The sequence below is a fragment of the Cherax quadricarinatus genome, chromosome 14, assembly GCF_038502225.1.
Source record: "Cherax quadricarinatus isolate ZL_2023a chromosome 14, ASM3850222v1, whole genome shotgun sequence".
Classification (NCBI taxonomy): Eukaryota; Metazoa; Arthropoda; class Malacostraca; order Decapoda; family Parastacidae; genus Cherax; species Cherax quadricarinatus.
This window is the reverse complement of record NC_091305.1, coordinates 15,298,477-15,316,672: the sequence shown is the minus strand read 5'-3', so window position 1 is coordinate 15,316,672 and position 18,196 is coordinate 15,298,477. Positions and strand designations below refer to the sequence as shown.

The window sequence follows — 18,196 nt, the reverse complement described above, 5'->3', positions numbered from 1 at the left end:
TTCAAGGGAGAGATAGTTAAGAATAATGTGTACTCTCATGTCCTCAAGTGAGGCATAGTGAACTGTTGCCTTCCTCTGCTTCACACTGACTTTTCAACTTCATTACTTTCTGCACTTGACACTCTTTTTAACAACTTTTGCACTTACTGAATTATCTTGCTTATCATAGTCATGAGTATACAGAAAAAGTGTACAACTATACTTTTTAGTGGGCATTATTGCATAATTACAGAGAAAACTATGAAAAAATAACTAGAACACTCCTTGTTTCATTCATTGAGAAGCTTGTATGCAACAGGTCAAATGTGGGTGGCATGAAGACTTTAAGCTAAACTACAACTAAATAGAATTGTACTATATCACTCCAGATTACTTGAAGATTTTTCATTAAGGGGAGATGGAAAAATGCAACTAAATCAAATTCCTTGGTTAATCCTAAGTCTTGGTTATGATATACGTACATTGCTCTGACATAAAGTTGCAACTGTATTTATCTATAACTCATAATATTTTTTTTTTTCAACAAGTCGGCCGTCTCCCACCAAGGCAGGGTGACCCAAAAAAGAAAGAAAATCCCCAAAAAGAGAATACTCTCATCATCATTCAACACTTTCACCTCACTCACACAATCACTGTTTTTGCAGAGGCACTCAGAATGCAACAGTTCAGAAGCATATATGTATAAAGATACACAACATGTCCTTCCAAACTGTCAATATCCCAAACCCCTCCTTTAACCCTTTCAGGGTTTCAGACATACTAGTACGGCTTACGCACCAGAGTTTTTGACGTACTAGTACTACAGTGGGCCCCCGATTAACGATATTTTTTTCATTCCAGAAGTATGTTCAGGTGCCAGTACTGACCGAATTTATTCCCATAAGGAATATTGTGAAGTAGATTAGTCCATTTCAGACCCCCAAACATACACGTACAAACGCACTTATATAAATACACTTACATAATTGGTCACATTAGGAGGTGATCGTTAAGCGGGGGTCCACTGTATGTCTAAATTCTAGTGCCCTCAAATCTAGTGAGAAAGCTGGTAGGCCTACATATGAAAGAATGGGTCTATGTGGTCAGTGTGCACAGTATAAAAAAAATCCTGCAGCACACAGTGCGTAATGAGAAAAAAAAAAAACCTAGACCATGTTTTTGGATTAAAACAGCGACTTGGCACTGTATTTTCGTATGGTATTTATTGTTGTATTCTAGTTTTCCATGGTCTCATTTTATAGAATGGAAGACATATTACAGAAATTGAGATGATTTTGACTGGTTTTACAATGAAAAGTACCTTGAAATTGAGCTCAAAGTAGCAGAAATGTTCGATTTTTACCAAAGTTCAAAAGTAAACAAATCATGCTAATCATCCAATACACGTCAACTGGCGAGTCTAATATTCTTTCACAAGTGCCCTGATATTATTTATACCATTTCTACACTAATGCAGTATTCTGCATAACAGTAAATCTTCTATTTTTTGTGAGAATAAAAATTCAAAGTGGAAAGCAAAAGAATGTAAGAGGGGCATGGGGACGTGACTAATGGACAGAGGAAATGTTATTTTAGTGCCAGGAATGTCTTTCTTGTTTATTCTGGACCCTATTTGGAAATTGGCATCTTTTGAAATTTGTGTGAAATTGGCAAAAATTGCTAAATTCTGACCACTTTATTGGATAGTTGAAATCGGTAAATGGGTGGTTTCTTGTACTCATTCGATAGAAAAAAATGGAGTTCTAACGAAATAGTTGTGATTTTTGTCGACTAGTACACTGGAATTGGCCGAAAATAGGGCTCAAAGTGGGCAAAATCGCCGATGCGTAAACATCGTCGAGACCGCTAACTTCGCGAGAGCATAATTCCGTAAGTTTTCCATCAAATTTCATATGATTGGGAAAAGATTCTTTATCTTTTCATAAGAAATTTTTTTTTTTTTTTTAAATTTGGCGACCCTGAGAACAAGTCTCGGAGAGGGCCTGGGGACCCTGAAAAAATATATTTTTTTTTTTTTGAAAATTTGGCGACCCTGAGAACAGGTCTCGGAGAGGGCCTGGGGACCCTGAAAGGGTTAAAGTGCAGGCATTGTTCTTCCCATTTCCAGGACTCAAGTCCAGCTATATAAAAATAACTGGTTTCCCTGAATCCCTTCACTAAATATTACCCTGCTCACACTCCAACAGCTCGTCAGGTCCCAAATACCATTCGTCTCCATTCACTCCTATCTAACACACTCACGCACACTTGCTGGAAGTCCAAGCCCTTCGCCCACAAAACCTCCTTTACCCCCTCCCTCCAACCTTTTCGAGGATGACCCCTACCCCGCCTTTCTTCCCCTACAGATTTATACGCTCTCCATGTCATTCTACTTTGATCCATTTACTCTAAATGACCAAATCACCTCAACAACTTCAGCCCTCTGACTAATACTTTAACTCCACACCTTCTCCTAATATCCACACTCTGAATTTTCTGCATAATATTCACACCACACATTGCCCTTAGACAGGACATCTCCACTGCCTCCAACCGCCTCCTCGCTGCAGCATTTATAACTCAAGCTTCACACCCATATAAGAGTGTTGGTACTACTATACTTTCATACATTCCCTTCTTTGCCTCCATAGATAACATTTTTTGTCTCCACATATACCTCAATGCACCACTCATCTTTTTTTCTTCATTAATTCTATGATTAACCTCATATACTTGTAACATCTGCCACATTACTCCCCTATCCACTCTATCATATGCCTTTTCTAAATCCATAAATGCAATAAAAACTTCCCTACCTTTATCTAAATACTGTTCACATATATGCTTCAAGGTAAACACGTGATCTACACATCCCCTACCCACTCTAAAACTCATAATATGTTATTACATCATAAAATATCAGAGTTAATAATTTATTTTTTTTGACTCAATGGTCATCTTCTGTCAAAGCAGGGTGACCCAAAGAATACCAGTGGTGGGGAGAGCTAACTGAAAAGTTAGCTTTACTAACTGCTAATCATCTAACTAAAACTTTAGCTCCGCTAATGCTAAACAGCTGAAAAAATTAGCAGAAGCTAACACTAAATGCTAGCTTTTTCACATGAATTCAGATTGTTTAGTTTTTTGGTCTTTTACTTTTACTTTAAAGACTTTTAGAACAGACATGGAGAGCTTCCCAATAAGATATAGAATGCCAAGGTTGTATGATGATCAAGTGCCACTAGTGTGAAAATAGCGAATGTTTAATTTTGTGATGTAACACAAGTGACCGACAAGGACACACTTGTCGCTGTACTGAAGCCCCTCAGCACCCGAACAGATTGAGTTAGTTTATTTGACTGTTTTCTTCATTAGTTCCAGTTACTCACTGTATTTGTTCATTTTATTCTGTTTCTGTTCATATTTGCATTTAACCAAATTTAGATTTTGAACCCAGTAAACTAAAAACAAGTAGTTGAAAATCATGCTTAAAGTTGAAACCTTGAGGCCGACTTATAGCTGCACCAGCAATACAGCCATACAGGTGCACACAAATAGGTTTAACAAATGAAATCATACATCAGTTTGGATCAAATATACACTTTATTTACTGTACAAAATGCATAGCATTGGTATCATGCCAAGATCAGATGATGGCTGAGCTGATTACTACTCTGGCTGTGCCTTCTCCATCGCTTTGATGTGATGCTGGTTGCCCTTTATGAGCATCAGCCTCTCAAAGTTTCCATCTGACAGGGTAGCTCTCTTGGCCTGCAAGATATACACAAATAACCCGCACATAGAAGAGAGGAGCCTACGACAACGTTTCGGTCCGACTTGGACCATGTACAAAGTCACGCTAACCAGAAGTGGAGCACGACGGTTATACATAGGCAGGAAGAGGTAGTGGTGGTGGTGGTGGTGGTGGTGGTGGTGGTGGTAGTAGTAGTAGTAGTAGTAGTAGTAGTAGTAGTAGTAGTGGTAGTAGTACCACTACTACTACTACTACCACCACTACCTCTTCCTGCCTATAAAGCAATCCTGCTCCACTTCTGGTTAGTGTGACTCTGTAAATGGTCCAAGTCGGACCGAAACGTCGTCATAAGCTCCTCTCTTCTATGTGCATGTTATTTGTGTATCGTTCCAGTCACGGTATTGTGCCTTTTTCTGCAAGATATCTTTGCCTATATAGAATAGGTGCACAACTGCAGCACTGGATGGGATGGCAGTGCTGTACTTAATGAATAGGTCAATCAAGACTTGCCCACCCAAGAAGGTAACTTCACTCGTGACCTCCTTCAAGCCGGTCTCCAGCCAGGTCTTCATCATGCTCTGTGCCTTTGACTTCAGTGACCTGTGGCTTCTGCTGTCCCGGAACTGAGTGATGCCGCTGAAGTTCTGCCACAAAAAGATTGCCCGTGTTTTCCATGGGAAGATCCGGCCTTGATTCTCTCCTCAAACTGATGGCATGCGCTGGGTGTTGTTTCCTCTTAACATGCAACTTCAAGTTGTAGAGGCTCACTGCCTGTCCCTTGATGATGGTCTCCTTGGACTGGCACATGACGCACAGAAAGTACAAAATATTGGCGTTCTTCATATCCCTTGAGAACAAAATAGTCATCCAGGTGGGGTCACAACTCCTGACCCTCAGCCTGAGTAGCCTCTGCTTCAACCACAGGCACTGCAGACTCCTCAACACCCTCCTCAGGCGGAACAGAAACGTCTTTCTTGTTCATAATGATAATTGACAACGCAACTCCAGTGATCGCTGACACTGTAAGATTATAACAATGCTACTCAGATGCTGCTGCTGCGTTGCCAAGTCACGTTTGCACGTAGTCAGCCAATAGTGTGCCTGACTGACTGTTGGAGAAACACCCGCAACAGACAGGAACAAACACATGTGCCATTGAAAAGGCGTTGCTTTCTGACTACCAATAATGTATGAATTTTTTTTAGTGGACTCAAAGTTAGCTGAAATTTATTTCGTAGAAGCTAATTGGTCCGCTAACAGTTTCCGAAGTTAGTGGAAACGCTAATCCGCTAAATAAAAAGTTAGTTCCGCTAATTAGCGGAACTGTGCCCACCACTGAAGATTACAACATATTCACATAATTCATTCAACTGCCATCTCTCAAGGATGTGATGACATTCCACCCCTCCTTCAGAGTGCAGGCACTGCCCTTTCCACCCTCCAAGATTCTAAGTCCAGCTAACAGGAATATCTATATAAACACCAGTATTTTTTTTAAATTGAAATCTTTAAACCTTGAAAAGGAAGGTTATATTAGTTTCCATATGTAGATACAATATCACAGATTTTTTCAGATACTTTATGTTTAATAGAAGTTAAAAATTGGAAAATGCTACTTACAATATATCAATATATATTTACTTCTCCTGCCATCTTCTATATGAGCATGAAATATCTCATGACACAATTGGTAGTGATGTTCTAATAAGAAATTTTCTATTTTGACTTTCAAAACATCAAATAGCACTATATGAGAGGGCATATCATTGTATGTAGACTGAGAAAATTTACTGCTGGAATTATTTAACTTGATGTACTCTCCAAAGTCTGAAGTATTGACTGGGTCCCTATTCATACCTGAAACTCTCACTTGCTCTTTGAGAGTACTGGAGGTATTACCATATTCTTGATGTAGCCAGTTAAGTGGGTCTTGCTCAAATATATCAGCCTCATCTAAATAATTCTCCTTCTGTTGCAGGTTTGGTTCACAAGTCAAAAACCTCATTGTTACATTTTTGTGTATATGACTGAAAATAACATAAGATATACTGTTGATATACTGTGCATACATAAAGGAAACAGATTTTATGTATATAGTATATAGTATAAAGGTAAAGAGAGTGGTGAGAGAGTGCAAAAGGAGAGCAGATGATAGAGTGGGAGAGGCACTGTCAAGAAATTTTAATGAAAATAAGAAAAAATTTTGGAGTGAGTTAAACAAGTTAAGAAAGCCTAGGGAAAATATGGATTTGTCAGTTAAAAACAGAGTAGGGGAGTTAGTAGATGGGGAGATGGAGGTATTGGGTAGATGGCAAGAATATTTTGAGGAACTTTTAAATGTTAAGGAAGAAACAGAAGCAGTAATTTCATGCACTGGTCAGGGAGGTATACCATCTTTTAGGAGTGAAGAAGAGCAGAATGTAAGTGTGGGGGAGGTACGTGAGGCATTACGTAAAAGGAAAGGGGGTAAAGCAGCTGGAACTGATGGGATCATGACAGAAATGTTAAAAGCAGGGGGGGATATAGTGTTGGAGTGGTTGGTACTTTTGTTTAATAAATGTATGAAAGAGGGGAAGGTACCTAGGGATTGGCGGAGAGCATGTATAGTCCCTTTATATAAAGGGAAAGGGGACAAAAGAGACTGTAAAAATTATAGAGGAATAAGCTACTGAGTATACCAGGAAAAGTGTACGGTAGGGTTATAATTGAAAGAATTAGAGGTAAGACAGAATGTAGGATTGCGGATGAGCAAGGAGGTTTCAGAGTGGGTAGGGGATGTGTAGATCAAGTGTTTACATTGAAGCATATATGTGAACAGTATTTAGATAAAGGTAGGGAAGTTTTTATTGCATTTATGGATTTAGAAAAGGCATATAATAGAGTGGATAGAGGAGCAATGTGGCAGATGTTGCAAGTATATGGAATAGGTGGTAAGTTATTAAATGCTGTAAAGAGTTTTTATGAGGATAGTGAGGTTCAGGTTAGGGTGTGTAGAAGAGAGGGAGACTACTTCCCGGTAAAAGTAGGTCTTAGACAGGGATGTGTAATGTCACCATGGTTGTTTAATATATTTATAGATGGGGTTGTAAAGGAAGTAAATGCTAGGGTGTTCGGGAGAGGGGTGGGATTAAATTTTGGGGAATCAAATTCAAAATGGGAATTGACACAGTTACTTTTTGCTGATGATACTGTGCTTATAGGAGATTCTAAAGAAAAATTGCAAAGGTTAGTGGATGAGTTTGGGAATGTGTGTAAAGGTAGAAAGTTGAAAGTGAACATAGAAAAGAGTAAGGTGATGAGGGTGTCAAATGATTTAGATAAAGAAAAATTGGATATCAAATTGGGGAGGAGGAGTATGGAAGAAGTGAATGTTTTCAGATACTTGGGAGTTGACGTGTCGGCGGATGGATTTATGAAGGATGAGGTTAATCATAGAATTGATGAGGGAAAAAAGGTGAGTGGTGCGTTGAGGTATATGTGGAGTCAAAAAACGTTATCTATGGAGGCAAAGAAGGGAATGTATGAAAGTATAGTAGTACCAACACTCTTATATGGGTGTGAAGCTTGGGTGGTAAATGCAGCAGCGAGGAGACGGTTGGAGGCAGTGGAGATGTCCTGTTTAAGGGCAATGTCTGGTGTAAATATTATGCAGAAAATTCGGAGTGTGGAAATTAGGAGAAGGTGTGGAGTTAATAAAAGTATTAGTCAGAGGGCAGAAGAGGGGTTGTTGAGGTGGTTTGGTCATTTAGAGAGAATGGATCAAAGTAGAATGACATGGAAAGCATATAAATCTATAGGGGAAGGAAGGCGGGGTAGGGGTCGTCCTCGAAAGGGTTGGAGAGAGGGGGTAAAGGAGGTTTTGTGGGCAAGGGGCTTGGACTTCCAGCAAGCGTGCGTGAGCGTGTTAGATAGGAGTGAATGGAGACGAATGGTACTTGGGACCTGACGATCTGTTGGAGTGTGAGCAGGGTAATATTTAGTGAAGGGATTCAGGGAAACCGGTTATTTTCATATAGTCGGACTTGAGTCCTGGAAATGGGAAGTACAATGCCTGCACTTTAAAGGAGGGGTTTGGGATATTGGCAGTTTGGAGGGATATGTTGTGTATCTTTATATGTGTATGCTTCTAGACTGTTGTATTCTGAGCACCTCTGCAAAAACAGTGATAATGTGCGAGTGTGGTGAAAGTGTTGAATGATGATGAAAGTATTTTCTTTTTGGGGATTTTCTTTCTTTTTTGGGTCACCCTGCCTCGGTGGGAGACAGCCGACTTGTTGAAAAAAAAAAAAAAAAAAAAAAAAAAAAAAAAAAAAAAAAAAAAATAATAAAAAAAAAAAAAATAAAAAAAAAAAGATTTTATGTATGGTATCAAGCATTAAACAAAAAATAAAACTTAGCTATGGTTTTATTACAATAAGGCATTAAAGAGAAGTAATTTGTCACCTAATCCAATTTGCTGTGCCTCACTGCCACAAAATGATGTGATCTGTATCTGTGTTTTAATACATTAGCTATTCTCCACCAAGGTAGGGTAATCCAAAGAAAAGATTCAGCATCACTCATTCTTTCTATTTTTCCAGAAATGCATGGCCATCACAATTCAACTGACCTATTTAACTGCAATATCACACATCCTTCAGAGTGCAGGTGCTGTACTTTCCACCTCCAGAACTCAAGCCTGGTTGATCAGTATCCCTGAACCATTTCATAGATGCTATCTTATTCACACTCCAACAGTACATTAAATCCTAAAGATCACTTGTCTTCACTCATTACAATGCAACACACAAGTGTTTGCTAAATACTCAAGCCACTACCAATTACATTGAAAATGGTATACAGTACTGACTTGTTGAATAGTAAGACATATGTGCAACAGCTGGATATCTTTACAGTTGACTAAAATGTTTTGCCTACACAACAGGCCTCAGCCAAATAGAGGCAGCAGGTGTGGTAGTGAAGTAAAGATGATATAATCAGTCCATCAACCTTGGGGAAAAAAATTTGAAGTGGTCAGTCCCCTCATCTTGGGGAAGTTTTCAGCTCCATAGTCTGGAATAATGTGAAGCTTCAACAATAAAGATATCAAACTGTTGCACATGTCTTACTCTTTCCCTACCAATTACCTCATTCACATCATCCTTCCAGCCTTTCTGGGATGTCCCTTACACTTTCCATCTACCTGGGATTTTTACATCTCTTATAATTTAATCATCTGATTAACCTCCATTCTCAGTCCAATATTTCTTGAACCTGTTTTATTCATTCTTGAATAAATTACTTGAGTTAGAAGCAGCCCTTCCTAGGATGATCAAGATGATCCCACTTTGTACCTAAGCTATTCCTTTACAAATTCCATAAAAGCTCTGTACCTTTTGAGTTCCCATTTATTCCACTATTGTTCTTCACCTCTTTACAGACAATAGTTACCTGTAATATGGAGTTGAGTGACAGGGCATAAGAAAAAGAACATTTGACTTGTGACTCTGAGTGTCATGTTGTAGCACTGTCATTGTGTCCAGTGGTCCTCGCTGGTGAACTAGACCCAGGTACAACACACTTAAGAGGTTGGGTATAATCAGAAAGGAGAAACCAGCAACACTTCTGAAAAGGAAAAAATAATATTAGGTACAGTAAATAAATCTTATCACTCAAAATGAGCAATATATCCCTGGGCCCCAATAACCCATCCCTCTATTCAAGAGAAAAAGGATTATAGGAATTATCTTACATAGAACTGTCTCCCTACATTTTCTTCTCTCTTCCACCAAATGCATACTAAAAAATAATTAATATAGGTGCTGTATGCTTTGAATATAGTATTCTATGGTAACTCCTACATTTAGTTACAAAGAATAATAAAAAAGTACCTGTAATGACTATTAATTATAAACAGTAGTTATTACTAGTTTTTTTTTCTTTTGAACACACCAGTTGTATCCCACCATAGCACGGTGATCTAAAAAGAAAAATGAAAGTTTTTCTATTTAAATTTAGTAATTTATACAGGAGAAGAGGTTACTAGTCCCTTGCTCCCAGCATTTTAGTAGCCTCTTATGACACTCATGGCTTATGGAGGAAGCATCCTTTCCACTTCCCCATGGAGTTATTATTAGTTATAGTAAGTTAATACAGTAAGTGAATCTTTACCATACTCACTACAGTAGAAGTGTTTCCTTAGGACATATAATGTGTAGGATTTAATGAAATCTGAATGTTATTCAGATTTTTATGACAAAACACAAAACAAAAAGGCAGCAATAAAAATTTTGTTAACTAGTGCCAATGGATCAGCTGAAGTTAAGTGGAATTATACCAAAATTTGGGCACATTTTCTAAGGGCAAATGAACATGCTATTCTCAGCTGCGCTGTATAGCCTTTGTGGCTTAGCACTTTTTTGATTATAATAATATAATAATAATATTCCTAGGTAGTAGGCTGGTAGACAGCAGCTGCCCAGGGAGGTACTACCGTCCTGCCAAGTGAGTGTAAAACGAAAGCCTGTAATTGTTTTACATGATGGTAGGATTGCTGGTGTCCTTTTTTCTGTTTCATAAACATGCAAGATTTCAGGTACTTCTTGCTACCTCTACTTACACTTAGGTCACACTGCTGTTACGCGCCCCTACTTCACTCCATTATATACAAAAATAAAAGGCCTGGTTAAAATAAGTTCTGTAATAATATATCGCGAACCACTTTATTACTAGCTAGATAAAGCAGGTTCGACTATATATTATCGGGTACAGTATGAATCATCAAAAGTACTCTCATTGTATTATATTATATTATTATTAGGTTAGGTATTACGAATGTGTAACCACTACTGTAGTGACCAATTGGTGGTTCTAGAATTGACGCCACGCGTCGCCTTCTGGCAGAGCTGAAGTCATACTATGAAGTAGTTGAGTGAGTCAGTCAGCTCCTAGCTCTGACTCGGTACGGGTCTTCAACCCAAAGCTCCTAGCTTAAACTAAAACTTTATACCAAGTCTATTGTCTTGCCTTTGCCATTAGTTTCCTGAAGTCTGGTAATTCATGTCACTTATGAAAGATAACTATTTCGTTACCCTAGACCTTTCTAAAAGAGTTAAATGGTGAGATTAGTAGATTATTAATTGAAAGTATCATACTCTGTTAATGAGAATTTGAACGTAAGATTGGGTTCCTTGCTGTATAGTATTTCATTTATAATTGCTTGTGGTTATTTTAATTCACTAACCAAATACCAATGAAGCTAAACGATTGGTAATAAAATAAAACTAACAAAAAATTGGAGTTATTTGTGCCCCTATTGTTACGGTGAAGATTAAGTCGTAACACTGCACATACATGTACAAGCATATATATACATACCCCTCTGGGTTTTCTTCTATTTTCTTTCTAGTTCTTGTTCTTGTCTATTTCCTCTTATCTCCATGGGGAAGTGGAATAGAATTCTTCCTCCGTAAGCCATGCGTGTCGTAAGAGGCGACTAAAATGCTGGGAGCAAGGAGCTAGTAACCCCTTCTCCTGTATATATTACTAAATTTAAAAGGCAAAACTTTCGTTTTTCCTTTTGGGCCACCCCACCTCAGTGGGATATGGCTGGTGTGTTGAAAGAAAGAATAATAATATTCTCAGCTGCAAATAGCATCCCAGATACTGGGCATATTGTGAAATTTAAAAATGGTAGTAGGTTGGTAGACAGCAACCACCCAGGGAGGTACTACCGTCCTGCCAAGTAAGCGTAAAACGAAAGCCTGTAATTGTTTTACATGATGGTAGGATTGCTGGTGTCTTTTGTGTGTCTCATAAATATGCAAGATTACAGGTATGTCTTGCTACTTCTACTTACACTTAGGTCACACTACACATACATGTACACGTTTATTTATACACACTCATCTGAGTTTTCTTTGATTTTATCTTAATAGTTCTTTGTCTTATTACTTTTCCTTTTACGTATATCCATGGGTAAGTGGAATAAGAATCTTTCCTCCGTAAGCCATGCGTGTTGTAAAAGTCAACTAAAATGCCGGGAACAACGGGCTAGTAACCCCTTTTCCTGTAAAGATTACTAAAAAGAATAAGAAGAAAATTGTCAAAGTGGGAAGTCTGAATGTGAGTGGATGTTGTGCAAATGATAAGAAAGAGATGATTGTGGATGTTATGAATGAGAAGAAGCTGGATGTCCTGGCTTTAAGTGAAACAAAGCTAAACGGGGTGGGAGAGTTTCAATGGAGAGGAATAAATGGGATTAGGTCAGGCGTTTCAAATAGAGTTAGAGCTACAGAAGGAGTAGCAATAATGTTGAAGGATAAGCTATGGCAGGAAAAGAGGGACTATAAATGTATTAATTCAAGGATTATGTGGAGTAAAATAAAGATTGGATGTGAAAAGTGGGTCATAGTAAGCGTGTATGCACATGGAGAAGAGAGAAGTGTAGAGGAGAGAGAGAGAGATTTTGGGAAATGTTGAGTGAATGCATGAGGAGTTTTGAATCAAGTGTGAGAGTAATGGTGGTTGGGGATTTCAATGCTGAAGTGGGTAAAAATGTTATGGAGGGAGTAGTAGGTAAATTTGGGGTGCCAGGGATAAATGTAAATGGAGAGCCTTTAATTGAGCTATGTGTAGAAAGAGATTTGGTAATAAGTAATACATATTTTATGAAAAAGAGGATAAATAAATATACAAGGTATGATGTAGCACGTAATGAAAGTAGTTTGTTAGATTATGTATTGGTGGATAAAAGGTTGATGGGTAGGCTCCAGGATGTACATGTTTATAGAGGGGCAACTGATATATCGGATCATTATTTAGTTGTAGCTACAGTTAGAGTAAGAGGTAGATGGGAAAAGAGGAAGGTGGCAACAACAAGTAAGAGGGAGGTGAAAGTGTATAAACTAAGGGAGGAGGAAGTTCGTGTGAGATATAAGCGACTATTGGCAGAAAGGTGGGCTAGTGCAAAGATGAGTAGTGGGGGGTGGGGGGGGGGGTTGAAGAGGGTAGGAATAGTTTTAAAAATTCAGTATTAGAATGTGGGGCAGAAGTTTGTGGTTATAGGAGGGTGGGGGCAGGAGGAAAGAGGAGTGATTGGTGGAATGATGAAGTAAAGGGTGTGATAAAAGAGAAAAAGGTAGCTTATGAGAGGTTTTTACAAAGCAGAAGTGTTATAAGAAGAGCAGAAAAGAAAGCTAGCATCAGGTAGGGTAGGCTCCAAAACCTGGTGGTCCCTGGTCAAGGACAGACAAGGTTATCTACCTGATGAACTCATTCCACCTCTAAATCGACAGGATGGGACCACCTCTACTAGTAGTCAAGAGAAGGCGGACCTCTTTGCTGAACACTTTGTTACCAAAATGCAAGTTCCTGATCCAGCAAGGGACCCTCCTTGGCTAGCTGCAAGAACTGTGTCAAAACTGTCAGTGGTGACAGTAAGGCAGGAGGAGGTGCATTTCATTCTTAAATCTCTTGACCAAGAAAAGGCTGTGGGCCCAGACAAGTTGAGCCCAAGATTGCTGAGAAGATGTGCAGACCAGCAAGCAGCACCTCTAACTCGCATCTTTCAGCACTGCTTAGTAGTGTAAATGGCCCTCTCTATGGAAAGAGGCAAATGTAGTCCCTGTTCACAAAAAGAAGAGCAGAGCAGAAATCAGCAACTACAGACCAGTGTCACTCCTGTCAATCACTGGTAAGATCCTTGAGACAATAATCTCAAGACAAATGACAGAGTTTTTTGACTATCACTCACTACTTTGTGATCGTCAATATGGCTTCAGGAAAGGTTACTCTGCTGCTGATCTGTTGTTAAACCTCTCCACTAAGTGGCACCAGTCACTGGATGAATCCAAAGTCAGCTGTGTGGTAGCACTGGACATTGCTGGTGCTTTCGACCGGGTGTGGCACCAGGGCCTCTTAGCAAAACTTCAAGCACTGGGAATTGCAGGCTCTATGCTATGTCTCCTTAGTGATTACCTTCATGGTAGATCTCTAAGTGTAGTTCTCAATGGAACGGAATCAGCAAGACATCCTAGTAGGGCAAGTGTTCCACAAGGAAGCGTGCTGGGACCATTGTTATGGAATGTCTACTTCAACGACCTTCTTCATCTCATCCCAGAATCACATGCATATGCAGACGACTGCACACTGACATTCACTTATCCAAGAGAAGAAATGCCAGCTGCTCTAAGCTACATCAATCACCAGCTGAGAGCTATATCAGCTTGGGGAAATAGATGGCAAGTAACATTTGCACCTGAGAAAACGCAAATGATGATCGTCTCTAGGCACCATGATGGTAATGCTGGTGCAGTAGTAAGGATGAATGGGAGGGTGTTGGCACCTGGAGAAGTTGATATCCTTGGGGTGAAATTTGACTCCAAACTAACCATGAAGAACCATGCTGTAAATCTTGCAAACAAGGCAGCCAGGAAGCTTACAGCACTTCGCCGTATCTCGCATCTGCTTGACAGTAGGAGTTGCAAGATTCTGTACGAGGCACAAGTATGCTCGCACCTTGAGTATGCTCCACTTTCTTGGTTTGCCTGCCCCCCCTCATCCGCGACTGCTTGACAGAGTAGAGAACAGAGCAAGACGTCTCATCTCTCGCCTGGACCCATCCTGGATAGATCTGTCATTTCAGCAGAGCCTTCAACATAGGAGGGATGTGGGTGGCCTTACTGTTATGTACAAGGCCAATATTGTCAAAGTACCACACTTGGATCCACTTCGAGGACAGCGTGAAACAAGCTTTTATGCCACAAGACGGGCAGAAAGCAGCAACTTCACTCTGGCTGTACCCTTCTCCAGAACTTCACTCCATCTGAGATCCTATATACCCAGGGTGACTCAAGTATGGAACACATTCGTACAGCATAATGATGTCAACGAGATAAAGTCAGTTGATCAAATGAAAATGCTGGCCCACAGATGGCTCCAACTTCATCCTGAGTATATGGAGAGTAAAAGAAAGGTGAAGAGAGTGGTGAGAGAGTGCAAAAGGAGAGCAGATGATAGAGTGGGAGAGGCACTGTCAAGAAATTTTAATGAAAATAAGAAAAAATTCTGGAGTGAATTAAACAAGTTAAGAAAGCCTAGGGAAAGTATGGATTTGTCAGTTAAAAACAGAGTAGGGGAGTTAGCAGATGGGGAGAGGGAGGTATTAGGTAGATGGCGAGAATATTTTGAGGAACTTTTAAATGTTGAGGAAGAAAGGGAGGCAGTAATTTCATGCACTGGCCAGGGAGGTATACCATCTTTTAGGAGTGAAGAAGAGCAGAATGTAAGTGTGGGGGAGGTACGTGAGGCATTACGCAGAATGAAAGGGGGTAAAGCAGCTGGAACTGATGGGATCATGACAGAAATGTTAAAAGCAGGGGGGGATATAGTGTTCGAGCGGTTGGTACTTTTGTTTAATAAATGTATGAAAGAGGAGGTACCAGGGATTGGCAGAGAGCATGTATAGTCCCTTTATATAAAGGGAAAGGGGACAAAAGAGATTGTAAAAAATATAGAGGAATAAGTTTACTGAGTATACCAGGAAAAGTGTACAGTAGGGTTATAATTGAAAGAATTAGAGGTAAGACAGAATGCGGATGAGCAAGGAGGTTTCAGAGTGGGTAGGGGATGTGTAGATCAAGTGTTTACATTGAAGCATATATGTGAACAGTATTTAGATAAAGGTAGGGAGGTTTTTATTGCATTCATGGATTTAGAAAAGGCATATGATAGAGTGGATAGAGGAGCAATGTGGCAGATGTTGCAAGTATATGGAATAGGTGGTAAGTTACTAAATGCTGTAAAGAGCTTTTATGAGGATAGTGAGGCTCAGGTTAGGGTGTGTAGAAGAGAGGGAGACTACTTCCCGGTAAAAGTAGGTCTTAGACAGGGATGTGTAATGTCACCATGGTTGTTTAATATATTTATAGATGGGGTTGTAAAAGAAGTAAATGCTAGGGTGTTTGGGAGAGGGGTGGGATTAAATTATGGGGAATCAAATTCAAAATGGGAATTGACATAGTTACTTTTTGCTGATGATACTGTGCTTATGGGAGATTCTAAAGAAAAATTGCAAAGGTTAGTGGATGAGTTTGGGAATGTGTGTAAAGGTAGAAAGTTGAAAGTGAACATACAAAAGAGTAAGGTGATGAGGGTATCAAATGATTTAGATAAAGAAAAATTGGATATCAAATTGGGGAGGAGGAGTATGGAAGAAGTGAATGTTTTCAGATACTTGGGAGTTGACGTGTCGGCGGATGGATTTATGAAGGATGAGATTAATCATAGAATTGATGAGGGAAAAAAGGTGAGTGATGCGTTGAGGTATATGTGGAGTCAAAAACCGTTATCTATGGAGGCAAAGAAGGGAATGTATGAAAGTATAGTAGTACCAACACTCTTATATGGATGTGAAGCTTGGGTGGTAAATGCAGCAGCGAGGAGATGGTTGGAGGCAGTGGAGATGTCCTGTCTAAGGGCAATGTGCGGTGTAAAAATTATGCAGAAAATTTGCAGTGTGGAAATTAGGAAAAAGTGTGGAGTTAATATAAGTATTAGTCAGAGGGCAGAAGAGGGGTTGTTGAGGTGGTTTGGTCATTTAGAGAGAATGGATCAAAGTAGAATGACATGGAAAGCATATAAATCTATAGGGGAAGGAAGGCAGGGTAGGGGTCGTCCTCGAAAGGGCTGGAGAGAGGGGGTAAAGGAGGTTTTGTGGGTGAGGGGCTTGGACTTCCAGCAAGTGTGCGTGAGCGTGTTAGATAGGAGTGAATGGAGACGAATGGTACTTGGGACCTGACGATCTGTTGGAGTGTGAGCAGGGTAATATTTAGTGAAGGGATTCAGGGAAACCGGTTATTTTCACATAGTCGGACTTGAGTCCTGGAAATGGGAAGTACAATGCCTGCACTTTAAAGGAGGGGTTTGGGATATTGGCAGTTTGGAGGGATATGTTGTGTATCTTTATACGTACTGTATATGCTTCTAAACTGTTGTATTCTGAGCGCCTCTGAAAAAACAGTGATAATGTGTGAGTGTGGTGAAAGTGTTGAGTGATGAAAGTATTTTTTTGGGGGGATTTTCTTTCTTTTTTGGGTCACCCTGCCTCGGTGGGAGACAGCCGACTTGTTGGAAAAAAAAAAAAGTCTAATAAAAATTTAAAAAATGTCAATTAATCTGTTAGTTCACTATAGTACAAGGCTTTTAAACTTGCATCTGACTGATAACAAGCCTTGGTGATGGCTCCAAATTGAAGCCCAATCAGCATTACATAAAGCAGCTAGCATTTGGGATTTACCAGTAAGGTGCAGATCTTATGTTTACTTACTATAATCAATTAAATGAGAATTTTATAATGTGAAAGTAGCAGAAAATTACAAGATGTATTTGTGGATGTGAACTCATGACCATGAATGCTGGCAATTTTTTGTAAAAATGTGATCAGGCTGCTTTTAAAAAATTTAATTTTGCATGATAGTGTTCCAACTAGGCCTCTCAGAATACAACTGAAGAAGATTGGCTATGAAATCATCTACCATGGGCTTACACTGCTCATTTACAATACAAACCTTAATTTTTAAGAAAATATGCATACTTAGAAAGTTTTAAATGCCAGTGAACAGGTATTCTCACATTCCTGCAGAGAAATCAAAAGCAGGGAAAAGAGACAAGGAAAAAATGCCAAAAATCATAAGATATTCTATCTAGGGAAAGTAAGGGTAAGGCTATCTAAAAATGATTATCAATATTCTGCAGTATTACCCCTCACTCACTTGTACAAAATATTGTAGTAAATAATCTCATGTTGTTACATTAGTCGGTAACGAAAAATGCCAAGCATGCCAAATATAATACTTAAGAGCGATGGAACATAACTAATGTGTGGCGTATTCTCATCTTACTTGTATTTTGAAAGTTGAGTTTTCCTCTTGGAATATGAAGTTAGTTCATAAGCAATCAAATCACCAGCAATACAGAGGCACAGAGGAAGGATTGGGAGCAGAAACCTGAACTCCTTGTGACCTAAACAGCTGCAAGAATTTGTATTATTTATTATGAATGCATGTATCACACTGGTTTAGTAATACAGTGACCCTATTATTTGAGAAAATGTAAAAAAAATATTTAAGATCATACAGGAGAGCCCCGCTTATACAGCAGGTTAGGTTCCGGGCTACTGAAGTAAAGCAAAAATTGCTGTTAAGTGAAACATAACCTTTTTTCACTTTCAAATGCATATAAGAGCATATAATATACTATCAAATATTAAATGAGCAATAGAGCTATGCCTAAAAAATGCATTTACAGTACACTCATTACTTACCTTACAATATTTTCATGCTCAGCTTATAGTGAGTGGTAAATACATTTATTGTAGGAAATATGATTAAATGAAGATTGTGTATAATTGAAAACTGATGCATTAGCGGAACACCGTAAAGTGAGGCACTGTAAAGCCTGTAAATGTAAGCCTTTTCTTTTTAT

General features: G+C 39.2%; 1 protein-coding gene across 2 annotated transcripts in view; it reads right to left on the bottom strand.

Moving 5' to 3' along the window:
• The window catches only part of Prp18 (pre-mRNA processing factor 18), a 35,963-nt gene extending 18,200 nt beyond the window's left edge, over window positions 1-17,763 (bottom strand). Inside the window, exons 1-3 of one of the 2 annotated variants that reach the window (XM_070084872.1) lie at window positions 17,614-17,763; window positions 9,164-9,337; window positions 5,591-5,760 (exon numbers count right to left, since the gene is read on the bottom strand). The gene's annotated coding sequence lies outside the window, so the exon portion shown is untranslated. The remainder of the gene's footprint in view (window positions 1-5,590; window positions 5,761-9,163; window positions 9,338-17,613) is intronic. The other variant, XM_070084873.1, reaches the window with a different exon arrangement.
• Window positions 17,764-18,196: the final 433 nt, after the last annotated feature.